The 17,360-nt window shown below is 46.8% G+C and overlaps 1 long non-coding RNA gene across 1 annotated transcript in view; it reads left to right on the top strand.

The window, feature by feature from the left end:
* Positions 1-1,836: 1,836 nt before the first annotated feature.
* LOC139268444 (uncharacterized) overlaps positions 1,837-17,360 on the top strand; it is a 35,328-nt gene continuing 19,804 nt past the window's right edge. The window contains exons 1-2 of the long non-coding RNA XR_011594033.1: positions 1,837-1,950; positions 8,180-8,305. This is a non-coding gene — a long non-coding RNA (uncharacterized lncRNA). The remainder of the gene's footprint in view (positions 1,951-8,179; positions 8,306-17,360) is intronic.

Below are 17,360 nucleotides of genomic sequence, written 5' to 3'. Positions count from 1 at the left end.
CCAGTCTAGGATGGCCAGCTCTCTAGTTGGTTCCTCGACATATTGGTCGAGAAAACCATCCCGAATACACTCCAGGAAAGCCTCCTCCACCGCATTGCTACCAGTTTGGTTAGTCCAATCAATATGTAGATTAAAGTCGCCCATGATAACTGCTGTACCTTTATTGCACACATCCCTTATTTCTTGTTTGATGCTGTCCCCAACCTCACTACTACTGTTTGGTGGTCTGTACACAATTCCCACTCGCATTTTCTGCCCTTTGGTAATCTGCAGCTCCACCCATACCGATTCCACATCATCATTATCCCTCCTTACTATTGCATTAATTTCCTCTTGAACCATCAACGCCACCCCGCCTCCTTTTCCTTTCTGTCTATCATTCCTAAATGTTGAATACCCCTGGATGTTGAGTTCCCAGCCTTGGTCACCCTGGAGCCATGTCTCCGTGATGCCAATTACATTATATCCGTTAACTGCTGTCTGTGCAGTTAATTCATCCACCTTATTCCGAACACTCCTCGCACTGAGGCACAGAGCCTTCAGGCTTGTCTTTTTAACACACTTTGCCCCTTTAGAATTTGGCTGTAATGTGGCCCTTTTTGTTTTTTGCCTTGGGTTTCCCTGCCCTCCACTTTTACTATTCTCCTTTCTATCTTTTGCTTCTGCCTCCATTTTATTTCCCTCTGTCTCCCTGCATAGGTTCCCATCCCCCTGCCATGTTAGTTTAACTCCTCCCCAACAGCACTAGAAAACACTCCCCCCAGGACATTAGTTCCGGTTCTGCCCAGGTGCAGACCGTCCGGTTTGTACTGGTCCCACCTCCCCCAGAACCGGTTCCAATGTCCCAGGAATTTGAATCCCTCCCTTTTGCACCACTCCTCAAGCCACGTATTCATCTGAGCTATCCTGCGATTCCTACTCTGACTAGCACGTGGCACTGGTAGCAATCCTGAGATTACTACTTTTGAGGTCCTACTTTTTAATTTAGCTCCTAGCTCCCTAAATTCGTCTCGTAGGACCTCATCCTGTTTTTTACCTATATCGTTGGTACCTATGTGCACCACGACAACTGGCTGTTCACTCTCCCTTTTCAGAATGTCCCGCACCTGCTCCGAGACGTCCTTGACACCAGGGAGGCAACATACCATCCTGGAGTCTCGGTTGCGGCTGCAAAAACGCCTATCTATACCCCTTACAATTGAATCCCCTATCACTATAGCTCTCCCACTCTTTTTCCTGCCCTACTGTGCAGCAGAGCCACCCATGGTGCCATGAACTTGGCTGCTGCTGCCCTCCCCTGATGAGTCATCCCCCTCAACAAAGCGGTGTATCTGTTTTGCAGGGGGATGACCGCAGGGGACCCCTGCACTACCTTCCTTCCACTGCTCTTCCTGTTGGCCACCCATTTACTATCTGGCTGTGTAATCTTTACCTGCGGTTAGACCAACTCACTAAATGTGTTATTCACGTCATTCTCAGCATCGTGGATGCTCCAGAGTGAATCCACCCGCAGCTCCAGTGCCGCAATGCGGTGTGTCCCTGACGACTACATATGCAGGATACACTTCCCGCATATGTAGTCATCAGGGACACTGGAAGCGTCCTTGACTTCCCACATAGTACATGAGGAGCATAACACGTGTCCGAGCTCTCCTCCCATGATTTAACCCTGAGATTAACTTAATTTGGCAACAACAATGCTAAATGTTACTTACTGATAAAGAAAAAAAAAAGAAATCTACTTACCAATAACCAGCCAATCACTTACCCCCTTAACTGTGACGTCACCTTTTGATTTCTTTCTACTTCTTTTTTGCCTCCCTGCTGCAGCTGCACTGGCTGGCCTCTCCGACGAACGCTGGGCCTTTATAGGCCGCTCGGCTGTCCCCGGACTCCCGCTGCTCGCACTCCCGCCTCTCCACGAACGCTGGGCCTGTACTGTAGATGTGAGTAAGTGTGACCTTAGTCTCTTTATTCTAACTGCAGAGTGCTGGTACAGCATGGGAGACCTGCTTATACACAGTGCTCCCAAGGGATGCTGGGATCCCTTGGGACTCCAACAAATATGCCCTCTGGTGGCGGTAGAATGCTGGTTACATAGTGTTGCATACATAACAATAAGAACATAAGAAATAGGAGCAGGACCATTTGGCCCCTCGAGCCTGCTCCGCCATTCGATAAAGTCATGGCTGATCTATCATGGATTCAGCTCCACTTCCCTGCCCGCTCCCGCTAACCCTTTACTCCCTTATCGCTCAAATTCTGTCTATCTCCGCCTGAAATATATTCAATGACACAGCCTTCACAGCTCACTGGGGCAGCGAATTCCATAGATTTACAACCCTCTGAGAAAAGACATTTCTCCTCATCTCAGTTTTAAATGGGCGGCCCCTTATTCTAAGACTATGTCCCCTAGTTTTAGTTTCTCCTATGAGTAGAAATATCCTCTCTGCATCCACCTTGATGAGCCCCTCATTATCTTATAAGTTTCAATAAGATCACCTCTCATTCTTCTCAACTCCAATGTATATAAGCCCAAACTACTCAACCTATCCTCATATGTCAAGCCCTCATCTCCGGAATCAACTTAGTGAACCTTCTCTGAACAGCCTCCAATGCAAGTATATCCTTCCTTAAATACGGAGACCAAAACTGTACTCCAGGTGTGTCCTCAGCAATACCCTGTACAATTGTAGCAAGTCTTCTCTGCTTTTATAGTCTGTCCCCCTTGCAATAAAGGCCAATATTCCATTTGCCTCTCTGTACTTGCTGTACCTGCATACTATTTGTATTTCATGCACAAGGACCCCCAGGTCTCACTGTACTGCAGCACTTTGCAATTTTTCTCCTTTTAAATTATAATTTGTTTTTCTATTATGGATAACCTCACATTTTCCTACATTATACTCCATCTGCCAAATTTTTGCCCATTCAATTAGCTTGTGTATATCTCTTTGCAGATGTTTTGTGTCCTCCTCACAATTTCCTTCCCACCCATCTTTGTATCATCTGCAAACTTGGCTACATTACACTCGGTCCCTTCATCCAAGTCATTAATATAGATTGTAAATAGTTGAGGACCCAGCCCCGATCCCTGCGGCACCCCACTAGTCACTGTTTGCCAACCGGAAAATGACTCATTTATCCCGACTCTCTGTTTTCTGTTAGTTAGTCAATCCTCTATCCATGCTAATATATTACCCCCAACCCTGTGAACTTTTATCTTGTGCAATAACCTCTTATGTGGCACCTTATCGAATGCCTTCTGGAAATCCAAATATACTGGTTCCCCCTTATCCACCCTGTTCGTTACATCCTCAAAGAACTCCAGCAAATTTGTCAAACATGATTTCCCTTTCATGAAACCATGCTGACTCTGCTTGATTGAATCATGCTTTTCCAAATATCCCACTACTGCTTCCTTAATAATGGACACCAGCATTTTCCCAACGACAGATGTTAGGCTAACTGGTCTATAGTTTCCTGCTTTTTGTCTGCTTCCTTTTTTAAATAGGGGCGTTACATTTGCAGTTTTCCAATTCTCTGGGATCGCACCAGAATCCAGGGAATTTTGGTAAATTACAACCAATGCATTCACTATCTCTGCAACCACTTCTCTTAAGACCCTAGGATGTAAGGCATCAGATCCAGGGGACTTGTCCACCTTTAGTCCCATTATTTTACCTATTACTACTTAATTAGTGATAGTGATTATATTACGTTCCTTCCTACCTATAGCCCCTTGATTATCCACTATTGGGATGTTTTAAGTATCTTCTACCGTGAAGACCAATACAAAATATTTGTTCAACGTCTCTGCCATTTCCCTGTTCACCATTATTAATTCCCCAGTCTCATCCTCCAGGGGACCAACGGCAGGGATTGTGGATGCATTGGTTGTAATTTACCAAAATTCCCTAGATTCTGGGGAGGTCCCAGCAAATTGGAAAACTGCAAATATAACACCCCTATTTAAAAAAGGAAGCAGACAAAAAGCAGGAAACTATAGACCAGTTAACCTAACATCTGTGGTTGGGAAAATGTTGGAGTTCATTATTAAAGAAGCAGTAGCAGGACATTTCGAAAAGCAAAATTCGGTCAGGCAGAGTCAGCATAGATTTATGAAGGGGAAGTCATGTTTGACAAATTTGCTGGAGTTCTTTGAGGATGTAATGAACAGGGTGGATAAAGGGGAACCAGTGGACAAGGTGCCACATAAAAGGTTACTGCACAAGATAAAAGTTCACAGGGTTGGGGGTAATATATTAGCATGGATAGAGGATTAGCTAACTAACAGAAAACAGAGAGTCGGGATAAATGGTTCATTCTCTGGTTGGCAACCAGTAACTAGTGGGGTGCCGCAGGGATCAGTGCGGGGACCCCAACTATTTACAATCTATAGTAACGACTTGGAAGAAGGGACTGAGTGTAAGTTTGCTGACGATACAAAGATGGGAGGAAAAACAATGTGTGAGAAGGACACCAAAAATCTGCAAAAGGACATAGACAGGCTAAGTGAGTGGGCAAAGATTTGGCAGATGGAGTATAATGTTGGAAAGTGTGAGGTCATGCACTTTGGCAGAAAAAAATCAAAGAGCAAGTTATTATTTAAATGGAGAAAGATTGCAAAGTGCCGCAGTACAGCGGGACCTGGGGGTACTTGTGCATAAAACACAAAAGGATAGTATGCAGGTACAGCCAGTGATCAGGAAGGCCAATGGTATCTTGGCCTTTATTGCAAAGGGGATGGAGTATAAAAGCAGGGAAGCCTTGCTACAGCTGTATAAGGTATTGGTGAGGCCACACCTGGAATACTGCGTGCAGTTTTAGTTTCCATATTTACGAAAGGATCATCATCATAGGCAGTCCCTCGGAATCGAGGAAGACTTGCTTCCACTCTTAGCATGAGTTCTTAGGTGGCTGTACAGTCCAATACGAGAACCACAGTCTCTGTCACAGGTCGGACAGATAGTCGTTGAGGGAAAGGGTGGGCAGGGAGCCTGGTTTGCCGCACACTCCTTCTGCTGTCTGCGCTTGATTTCTGCATGCTCTCGGCGACGATGCTCGAGGAGCTCAGCGTCCTCCCGAATGCACTTCCTCCATTTAGGGTGGTCTATGGCCAAGGACTCCCAGGTGTCAGTGGGGATGCCGCACTTTATCAGGGAGGCTTTGAGAAAGGATATACTTGCTTTGGAGGCAGTTCAGAGAAGGTTCACTAGTTTGGAGATGAGGGGGTTGACTTATGAGGAAAGGTTGAGTAGGTTGGGCCTCTACTCATTGGAATTCAGAAGAATGAGAGATGATCTTATTGAAACCTATAAGATTATAAGGGGGCTTGACAAGGTGGATGCAGAGAGGATGTTTCCACTGATGGGGGAGACTAGAACTAGAGGGCATGATCTTAGAATAAGGGGCCGCCCATTTAAAACTGAGATGAGGAGAAATTTCTTCTCTCAGAGGGTTGCAGATCTGTGGAATTTGCTGCCTCAGAGAGCTGTAGAAGCTGGGACATTGAATAAATTTAAGACAGAAATAGACAGTTTCTTAAACGATAAGGGGATAAGGGGTTATGGGGAGCGGGCGGGGAAGTGGAGCTGAGTCCATGATCAGATCAGCCATGATCTTATTAAGTGGCGGAGCAGGCTCGAGGGGCCGTATGGCCCACTCCTGCTCCTAATTCTTATGTTCTTATAGCCCATCTTCCCTTTCTTAATCATTTTTTAGTCATTGTTTTAGCGCAGTTGGTATTAAGGAGAGTTTAGAAGGAGGAAAGAGAAGCAGAGAGGTTTAGACAGGGAGATCCAGAGCTTGGAGCCTAGGCAACAGAAGGCACGGTGAGTGATTATAATCAGGGATGCTCAGGAGGGCAGAATTAGAGGAGCGCAGACAGCTCAAGGGATTGTGGGACTGGAGCAGATTACAGAAGTAGGATGGGGCAAGGCCATGGAGGGATTTGAAAATAAGAAATCGAGCAGGTGGACTTTAACAGTGTGTACCTGTGTGGGGCACAGCAGGTGGGCTTTCATAGTGTGTACCTGTGTGGGACACAGCAACAACAGCAACAACTTATATTTATATGGTGCCTTTAACATAGTGAAACGTCCCAAGGCGCTTCAGAGGAGTATTACGAGATAAAAAAATTGACACCATGCCGCATAAGGGACAATTAGGGCAGGTGACCAAAAGCTTGGTCAAAGAGGTAGATTTTAAGGAGTGTCTTGAAGAAGGAAAGAGAGATGGAGAGGTTTAGGCAGGGAGTTCCAGAGCTTAGAGCCGAGGCAACAGAAGGCACGGCCACCAGTGGTTGAGCAATTATAATCAGGGATGCTCAAGAGGGCAGAATTAGAGGAGTGCAGACATCTCCATGGGGGGCAGGGGCAGGGGGCATGCGGGGGAGTTGTGTGGCTGGAGGAAAGAAAGACTTGGATTTATATTGCGCCTTTCATGACCACTGGATGTCTCAAAGCGCTTTACAGCAGATTACAGAGATAGAGAGGGGCGAGGCCATGGAGGAATTTGAAAACAAGGATGAGAATTTTGAAAATGAGGTGTTGCTTAACCGAGAGCTAATGTAGGTCAGCGAGCACAGGGGTGATGGGTGAGCGGGATTTTATGCAAGTTAGGACATGGGCAGCCGGGTTTTGTATCACATCTGATTTACATAGGGTAGAAAGTGGAGTGCGTTGGCATAGTTAAGTACAGAGATAACAAAGGCATGGATGAGGGCTTCAGCAGCAAATGAGCTGAGGCAAGGGCAGAGACGGGTGATGTTACAAAGGTGGAAATAAGTGGTCTTAGTTGTTTATGTGGATATGTGGTCGAAAGCTCATTTCAGGGTCAAATATGACGCCAAGGTTGCGAACAGCCTCAGACAGACGTTGGGTAGAGGGATGGAGTCAGTGGCTAGGGAACAGAGTTTGTGGCAGGGATCGAAAACAATGGCTTCAGTCTTCCTGAATCACACCCTCGCCACCACCTTTGATACCTTACTCCCTGTTAAAACAATTACTCTCTCTCACCCTGGCCGTTCCCCCTGGTATGACCCTCACCTTTGCTCTCTTACGTCCAAGAGATGCAGACTTGAATAGATAGAAACATAGAGAAACATAGAAAATAGGTGCAGGAGTAGGCCATTCGGCCCTTCTAGCCTGCACCGCCATTCAATGAGTTCATGGCTGAACATGCAACTTCAGTACCCCATTCCTGCTTTCTCACCAATGGTGGACAACTGGTTTAGCTGTTCACTGCCAGATCTGGCTGGACCACTATCGGGTCCTGCTCTTGTCTGCCAAAATTGCTCACTGCATTCCAGAATGATTCTGTAATAAAGATAAACCCCGGCTTCTATTCTCCACTGCTAACCGTCTTCTTAAACCGCTCTCCCCTGTCTTCTCCACCCTCACCTCTGACAACAAGTGTGAGGAGTTCATGGACTTCTTTGTCCCTAAGATTGAAACCATCCAATCAGTTGCATCTGCCTCTACCCTTCCTTCCCCTAACCCACTGGGCCAAACTTCCTCTAAGGTTCCCCCTGCCATAGCCCTGACCTCACATCTTTCTACAATTTCTCTCCGATCTCCACTCTTGACCTCTCCTCGCTCATCTTGTCCATGAGACCCATTTCCTGTTCCCTTGACCCTATTCCCACCAAACTGCTGACCACCCAACTTCTTTTTCTGAATCCCATGTTAGCTGACATTGTTAACATTTCTCTCTCCTCAGGTACTGTCCCCCTCTCTCTCAAATCTGCCATAATCACCCCTCTCCTCAAAATTACAACCCTTGGCCCCGCTGTCCTTGCAAACTACTGCCCCATCTCCAAACTCCCTTTCCTCTCCAAAGTCCTTGAACGTGTTGCCGCCTGCCAAATCTGTGCCCATCTTTCCCACAACTCCATGTTTGAGTTCCTCCAATCAGGTTTCTGCGCCTGCCACAGTACCAAAACGGCTCTCATCAAAGTCACAAATGATATTTGAAATAGTGAGAAATTTTGGCAGATGAGAGTGGGACTCAATAATGCTTTTTGTGGTCAAACCAGATCTGGCGGTGAATGGCTAAACCAGTTGTCCACCATATCCGTTCAAGTCTGCGTCCCTTCAACGCGCACACAACTTCTAGCCAGCATTTGATAATTAACAAGAGTTGGAGCACTGGCTGATTTTTCATCTTCTTCACACAGATCAGGGGTCCCCCAACTTCTGCCCTTGCTGACATCAGCTAACGAAGCACAGACCAGGAATTGAACAGAAGATCTACCTTTATAAGATGTGGCACTACATTGGCTCACTAAATCATGAGGGAAATGGTACAATGTTTTTAACAGTTACTGTTATTATTTTGCCACGTTTTGCCAAATCTAAAACTGGTCAGAGGAGGCGGCCAATGCAGGCTTAGGAATAAATGTTTTAAAGGTTGTATTAAAGCAACTTGTGTGGCCTCAGCCTTCCTTTGGTATAGGAGGTACATAGCTTTAAGTTAGGTCTCATTCTATGTTGCAGCAGTTTCTAGCTGCTGCCTCTTGCCCACTCTTTGCTTCCACGCTGCGGATTTAAGTTCAGGCCTCTGGTACCTTATTATTCTTTAGTATTGTATTACAATTTGTATTATTTTTGTACCCGGGTTTTGTATCGATTTCTGTATACATTTAGAGTAATTCCCAGTTATGGTGTACGGTGATTATTTGTATTCTTTCTTTCCCCGTTTACATTGTTTATATTTTTGTAGCTAGGACCAGCTGCGGCTCTCCCTGCAAGTGTCACTGAACTTCCTTGTGAGGTCCTGGAGACTTGCAGTTGCTAAAATTGTTTGAATTGGCTCTGCTTGTGATAGTTTATTGTTAACCCTACAATACCGGCTGCAACAAAAGCCAATAAACTGAAACCAAAACTTTTATTACTCAATTTACATTCTAATAATGCCTACTTAAAAAGAATCGACTCTCCAGTCAAAAATTCCGCCATTATTTCCACGGTACATTATGTTGAATGAAGTTCGGCACAGCAGCATTACTTTGCTTCTCAAGTTGAACTTGCCAAATTTACTGGATCTGAAAGGCATCACCACATTCTATGGATATTCAAAAGTATCAGAAATCATAGATTCATAGTGTTTTATATGTGTACTTGTATATACCTTGTACAGCCACCAGAGGGCTCATCCCCTGGAGTCCCAAGGGATCCCACAATCCCTTGGGAGCACAGGTACTTAAGGAAGCCTCACAGGCTGGAGAGGCACTCTGGAGACCTGCAATAAAAGACTACGGTCACACTTTACTTTCAGCTCACAGTATCCAGTCAGACTCTTTGTTCATACCTAACAATTGGCGATGAGATATAGATGACGAACCCAACGATGCAGAGAACAGTGGGCATCCTGGAGAAATTCTCGGAGGGAGATGATTGGGAGACCTTTGTGGAGCGACTCGACCAATACTTTGTGGCCAATGAGCTGGAAGGAGAAGCGAACACTGCCAAATGAAGGGTGATTCTCCTCACCGTCTGCGGGGCACCAATGTATGGCCTCATGAAAAATCTGCTTGCTCCAGCGAAACCCACAGAGAAATCATATGATGATTTGTGCACACTGGTCCAAGAGCATCTGAACCCGAAGGAAAGCGTTCTGATGGCGAGATACCGGTTCTACACCTACAAAGGTCTGAAGGCCAGGAAGTGAGTTATGTCGCCGAGCTAAGACGCAATGCAGAACATTGCAAATTTGAAGGATATTTGGAGCACATGGCATTGGCCATGAAATGATACTTCACAAACTTTTGACTGTAGAGACCCCAACCTTGAGTAAGGCCATAGCGATAGCCCAGACATTCATTGCCACCAGTGACAATACTAAGCAAATCTCTCAGCACACTAGTGCTGCTACAAGTACTGTGAACAAAGTGATGTTGTTTTCAAATCGCAACGTACAGGGCAGGCCCCTCATGCCTGCAGCTGCATGTCTGCAGATGTCTCAGAATCCACCATCAAGGGTGATGAATGCAAGGCCATTGACACTTTGTTGGCACTGTGGGGGTGATCATCGTTTCCATTCATGCCGCTTCAAAGGGTACTTTTGCAAGGGCTGTGGAACAATGGGACACCTCCAATGTATGTGCAGGCGAGCTGCAACTCCTGTTAATCCTGCAAACCATCATGTTGCAGAGGAGGACAGATCCATGACGAACCAGAGCCTCAGACTGAGGAGGCAGAGGTATATGGGGTGCACACATTTACCACTAAGTGTCCTCTGATAATACTGAACGTTGAACTAAATGGACTCCCGGTGTTAATGGAGCTGGACACGGGCACGAGCCAGTCCATTATGAGCAAAAAGACATTCAAAAAATTGTGGTGCAGCAAGGCCTCAAGGCCAGTCTTGACTCCAATTCGCGCAAAACTAAGAACTTACACAAAGGAACTGATTCGTGTAATCGGCAGTACTACTGTAAAGGTCTCCTACGATGGAGCGGTGCACAAGCTACCACTTTGGGTGGTACCGGGTGATGGTCCCACGCTGCTCGGCAGGAACTGGCTGGGAAAGTTAGGCTGGAATTGGGACGACGTCCGAGCGCTCTCGTCAGCTGACGACACTTCATGTGCCCAGGTCTTAAACAAGTTCCCTTCGCTGTTCAAACCAGGGAAGTTCCAAGGAGCAAAAGTACAGATTCTGGGGGCGCGACCCATCCATCACAAGGCGAGAGCAGTACCGTACATGATGAGAGAAAGGGTAGAGATCGAGCTAGACCGGCTGCAAAGAGAGGGCATCATTTCGCCGATCGAATTCAACGAGTGGGCCAGTCCGATCATTCCAGTCCTCAAGGGAGACGGCACCGTAAGAATCTGTGGTGATTACAAATCAATCGTTTCTCCTCGCAGGATCAATACCCACTACCAAAGGCCGACGACCTTTTAGGAAGCTGGTAGAAGAAAAGACGTTCACAAAGCTGTAATTGACTTCGGCCTACATGAGGCAGGAGCTGGAGGAATCATCGAAGGGCCTCACCTGCATCAACACGCACAAAGGTCTCTTCATTTATAACAGATGCCCGTTTGGAATTCAATCAGCCGCAGCGATATTCCAGAGAAACATGGAAAGCTTACTGAAGTCGGTCCTGCGCACGGTGGTCTTCCAAGACGACATCTTGGTTGCAGGTTGGGACACAGTCAAGCATCTGCAGAACCTGGAGGAGGTTCTTAGTCGACTCAACCACGTGGGGCTCAGGTTAAAACGCTCGAAGTGCGTTTTCTTGGCGCCTGAAGTAGAGTTCCTGGGGAGGAGAATTGCGGCGGATGGCATCAGGCCCATCGATTCGAAGACGGAGGCAATCGAGAACGCACCGAGGCCACAGAACGTGACGGAGCTGCGGTCGTTTCTGGGACTCCTGAACTATTTTGGTAACTTCTTACCGGGTCTCAGCACACTGTGTTACAACCACTGCACGCCTTACTGCGTAAAGGAGACAAATTGGTATGGGGCAAAAGCCAAGAAAATGCCTTTGTAAAAGCCAGAAAATTGTTCTGCTCAAACAAATTGCTTGTGTTGTATGATCCATGTAAGCATTTGGTACTAGCATGTGATACGACATCGTATGACGTCAGGTGTGTATTGCAACAAGCTAATGATTTTGGGAAATTGCAACCGGTTGCTTATGCATCCAGAAGTCTGTCTAAGGCTGAGAGAGCCTACAGCATGATTGAAAAAGAAGTGTTAGCGTGTGTCTATGGGGTAAAGAAAATGCATCAATATATGTTTGGGCTAAAATTTGAATTGGAAACTGACCATAAGCCACTAATATCCCTGTTTTCCGAGAGTAAGGGGATAAATACTGTTGTGTTCCTAACACAGATGAGACTGCACACAGGGAGGTTAAAGTAACAATGACCTCAGTCTTTAGTAAGACACTTCAGCGTGCATAACAGGTCTTAGGGGCCGGCTTATATACAGTGCTCCCAAGGGATGCTGGGATCCCTTGGGACTTCAGGGGATGCGCTCCCTGGTGGCGGAACATGGGAGTGCATGCTTTACAGATACACAACAAATACTAATGCATCGGCACGCATCCAGAGATGGGCGCTCAAGTTGTCTGCATACAACTATGCTATCCACCACAGGCCAGGCACAGAAAACTGTGCCGATGCTCTCAGTAGGCTGCCATTGCCCACTATGGGGGTGGAAATGGCGCAGCCCGCAGATTTAGTCATGGTTATGGAAGCATTTGAGAGTGAGCAATCACCCGTCACAGCCTGACAGATTAGAACCTGGACGAGCCATAGAAACATAGAAACATAGAAAATAGGTGCAGGAGCAGGCCATTCAGCCCTTCTAGCCTGCACCGCCATTCAATGAGTTCATGGCTGAACATGAAACTTCAGTACCCCCTTCCTGCTTTCTCGCCATAACCCTTGATCCCCCGAGTAGTAAGGACTTCATCTAACTCCCTTTTGAATATATTTAGTGAATTGGCCTCAACTACTTTCTGTGGTAGAGAATTCCACAGGTTCACCACTCTCTGGATGAAGAAGTTTCTCCTCATCTCGGTCCTAAATGGCTTACCCCTTATCCTCAGACTGTGACCCCTGGTTCTGGACTTCCCCAACATTGGGAACATTCTTTCTGCATCTAACCTGTCTAAACCCGTCAGAATTTTAAACGTTTCTATGAGGTCCCCTCTCATTCTTCTGAACTCCAGTGAATACAAGCCCAGTTGATCCAATCTTTCTTGATAGGTCAGTCCCGCCATCCCGGGAATCAGTCTGGTGAACCTTCGCTGCACTCCCTCAATAGCAAGAATGTCCTTCCTCAAGTTAGGAGACCAAAACTGTACACAATACTCCAGGTGTGGCCTCACCAAGGCCCTGTACAACTGTAGCAACACCTCCCTGCCCCTGTATTCAAATCCCCTCGCTATGAAGGCCAACATGCCATTTGCTTTCTTAACCGCCTGCTGTACCTGCATGCTAACCTTCAATGACTGATGTGCCAGGACCCCTTACTGTCCCTAGTTAAAAATTGTGTACTTCATGGGAGCTGGTCCAATGTCCCAGTGGAAATGCAGGAAGAGATAAAGCCGTACCAGCGGCACAAAGATGAAATGTCTATACAAGCAGACTGCCTTCTGTGGGGAAATCGGGTAGTGGTCCCCAAGAAGGGCAGCGATACCTTCATCAGTGACCTCCACAGTACCCACCCAGGCATCGTAATGATGACAGTGATAGCCAGATCCCACGTGTGGTGGCCCGGTATCGATGCGGACTTAGAGTCCTGCGTGCACAGATGTAGCACATGCTCGCAGTTAAGCAATGCACCCAGGGAGTTGCCACTAAGTTTATGGTCTGGGCCCTCCAAACCATGGTCTAGGGTCCATCTCGACTATATAGGCACGTTCTTGGGTAAAATGTTCCTCGTGGTTGTAGATGCGTACTCCAAATGGATTGAATGTGAGATAATGTCGGCAAGCACGTCCGCTGCCACCACTGAAAGCCTGCGGGCCATGTTTGCCACGCACGGACTACCTGATGTCCTTGTGAGCGACAACAGGCCATGTTTTATCAGTGCCGAGTTCAAAGAATTCATGACCCGTAACGGGATCAAACATGTTACATCTGCCCTGTTCAAACCAGGCAGAGAGAGCAGTGCAAACCATCAAGCAGGGCTTGAAAAGGGTAACTGAAGGCTCGCTGCAGACTTGCCTATCCCGAGTCCTACTTAGCTACTGCACGAGACCCCACTCGCTCACTGGGATTCCACCTGCTGAACTGCTCATGAAAATGGCGCTTAAGACAATGCTCTCGTTGGTTCACCCCAATCTACATGAACAGGTAGAGAGCAGGCGGCTTCAACAAAGTACATATCATGATAGCGCAAATGTGTCACGTGAAATTGAAATCAATGATCTTGTATTTGTATTGAATTATGGACAAGGTCCCAAGTGGCTTCCCGGCAGGGTATTTCGAGTCAAACTTTCAAATGGACTCATTCACCGGAAACACTTGGACCAAATCAAACTCAGATTCACGGACTATCCTGAGCAACCCACTTTGGACCCTATCTTCTTTGACCCCCCAAAATATACACCAGTGGCAACTGACACCGCAGTTGGCCACGAAGCAGAACCCATCATCCGCAGCAACCCAACAGGACTCACCACACCAGGCAGCCCAGCAAGGCCAGCTGCACAGCAGCCCAGCGAGGGCCCAACAAACGATTCACCAAAACCAGCAGTTGCACCAAGATGATCAACCAGGGAAAGAAAGGCCCCAGATTGACTCACCTTGTAAATAGTTACACAGTTGACTTTGAGGGGGAGTGTTGATATATATGTATACTTGTATATACCTTGTACAGCCACCAGAGGGCTCATCCCCTGGAGTCCCAAGGAATCCCACAATCCTTTGGGAGCACAGGTACTTAAGGAGGCCTCATAGGCTGGAGAAGCACTCTGGAGACCTGCATAAAAGACTAAGGTCACACTTTACTTTGAGCTCACAGTATCCAGTCAGACTCTTTGTTCATACATAGCACATAGAATCATAGAAATTTACAACACAGGAGGAGGCTATTCGGCCCATCCTACCGGCCGAAAACGAGCTATCCAGCCTAATCCCACTTTCCAGTTCTTGATCCATAGCCTTGTAGGTTACAGCACCTCAAGTACTTTTTGGCTTCTGCCTCTACCACCCTTTCAGGCAATGAGTTCCAGACCCTCACCACCCTCTGAGTGAAAATAATTCTCCTCAACTCTCCTCCAATCCTTCTACCAATTATTTTAAATCTACCCCCTGGTTATTGACCTCACTGTGAAGGGAAATAAGTCCTTCCTATCCAGTCTATCTAGGCCCCTCACAAGTTTATACACCTCAATGAAATCTCCCCTCAGCCTTCTTTGTTCCAAAGAAAACAACCCCAGCCTACCCAATCTTTCCTCATAGCTCATATTCTCCAGTCCTGGCAACATCCTCATAAATCTCTTCTGTACCCTCTCGAATGCAATCACATCTTTCCTATAATGTGGTGACCAGAACTGTATGCAGTACTCTAACTAATGTTTTATACAGTTCTAGATAACCTCCCTGCTCTTATAGTCTATGCCTCAGCTAATAAAGGGAAGTATCCTGTATGCCTTCTTAACCACCTTATCTACCTGTCCTGCTACCTTCAGGAATCTATGGACATACACTCCTAGGTCCCTCTGTTCCTTTACATTTCTCAGTATCCTAGCATTTATTGTGTCTTCCCTTGCCTTGTTAGCCCTCCCCAAATGCATTACCTCACACTTCTCTGGCCACTTTTGCCACTTTTCTGCCCACCTGACCAGCACATTGATATCTTCCTGCAGTTTGCAGCTATCTTTCTCACTATCAACCGCACAGCCAATTTTTGTATCATTTGCAAACTTCTTAATCATGCCCCCTATATTGAAGTCTAAATCATTGATATATACCACAAGAAACAAGGAACCTAGTACTGAATGCTGCGGAACCCCACTGAAACAGCCTTCCAGCCACAAAACATCTGTCAACCATTACCCTTTGCTTCCTGCCACTGAACCAATTTTGGATCCAGCTTGCCACTTTCCCTTGGCTCCTATGGGCTTTTACTTTCCCGACCAACCTGCCATGTAGGACAATGTCGATTTGTACCCTCAGAATTTTTTCCAAAGGTTTTCCCACCACTGGCCTGTAATTACTCGGTCTATCCCTTTTTAAACTACGGTACAATGTTAGCAGTCCTCCAGTCCCCTTGCACCATGCCTGTAGCCAGAGAGGATTGGAAAATTATCGCCAAATGATGCCAAATTTAACGGCAGGGCCTGATGAACTTTTTAAAGCTCTGTATCCTGCCCACAGCTGGCCAGATGGAGAGGCTGGCTGGGCGCGGGCGGGTAGACCTGTGGTACTTGGCCACAGAGAGGAGGGAGGGAGGGAGGTATCGGTCAGGGGTTGTTCGGGACTCGGGAGCCCAGAAGGCAATTGGGGCCAGAGGGGAGTCAGAGTCCCGGGGAGAGGGTCAGAGACCTTGGGGCAGTGGGGAGGGGATTGGAGGCCTCAGGGGGTTCGGAGACCTTGTGGGAGGGGGGTGTCCGATCATAGGGGTATGAGGAGGCAGAGCACTGGATCCAGCAGGTAAGTGAAAATGCACTTACCTCCTGGATAAATGAAAAAGACATGCATTTATATAGCGCCTTTCACGACCATCGGACGTCCCAAAGTGCTTTACAGCCAGTGAAGTACTTTTTGAAGTGTAGTCATTGTTACAATATGGGAAACGTGGCAACCAATTTATGCACAGCAAGCCTTCAAAAACAGCAATGTGGTAACGACCAGATAACTTGTTTTAGTAATGTTGATTGTGGGATAAATATTGACCAGGGATAACTCCTTTGCTGTTTTTCATAGTAGTGCCATGGGATCTTTTCCATCCACCTGAGAGAGTAGACGGGGTCTCGGTTTAACGTCTCATCTGAAAGACGGCATCTCTGACAGTGGACTGTCAGCCTAGATTTTTTTTGTGCTTATGTCTCTGGAGTCAGACTTGAACCCACAACTTTCTGACTCAAAGGTGAGGGTGCTACCCACTAGGCCACTGGCTGACCAGTCCAAGATCCAGCAGTCCTCACCTTACTTTAACTGGCGGGTTTCTCGAGGCCCAGGAAACTCGACCAGCCAGAATTATATTTGAATGGGTGGATCACCATGAGGCACGCCAGCCTCATTATAATATTTAAATGGCCGACTCGCCGCCTGGGAGCGGGTTGGCTGCCCCCCGCCCCCCCCCCATCCCGCCTCCGTTAAAACCAGGAGTGGGCGGGTTGGGGGTTGGGATTCTGATTTTTAACACTTTAACCTCCCAACTGACCCCAACCCACCCTTTTTTGGGGGTTAAAACTCCTCCTGCTTATCTTACCCGGACTTTCTGATGAAGCTGCACAAGTACTTCCCCACAGAGAGGGAAAATCAGATGGTGACTGTATCTGGGCCACCAGCCATTTGTGCACCTATTAACAGCTGGTTACAGAGAGCCATTGACAGAACTCTGGTCGTGGAATGTTATTCTGGCACAAGGGATCTAAAGAAAGTGGAGAAAAACAAAATAATTATAAATATAAGAATTTTCTGCTTCCAACACGTAGTCAAATTTCTGAAAATACTGTTTATCAGTCAAAGCTTGTCCAGACAGCCATAAACTTGATTAGCAACAAACAGTGTGAATTCCCCTAAGGGAAAATCACCATTCATGGACAGACTAATTTGCAAATCTGAAATTCTGTCCAGTCACATGGAACTGATTGATTTCACATTCGGGAAGAGCAGTAGCATTTCTGGACCAAAATAACACTCTAACAATGCTGCAATTGTCCTGATTACTTC

Source organism: Pristiophorus japonicus, chromosome 8, assembly GCF_044704955.1.
Source record: "Pristiophorus japonicus isolate sPriJap1 chromosome 8, sPriJap1.hap1, whole genome shotgun sequence".
In the NCBI taxonomy this organism is placed as follows: domain Eukaryota; kingdom Metazoa; phylum Chordata; class Chondrichthyes; family Pristiophoridae; genus Pristiophorus; species Pristiophorus japonicus.
The sequence above is the reverse complement of the archived record's forward strand: the minus strand, read 5'-3'. Positions and strand labels throughout refer to the sequence as shown.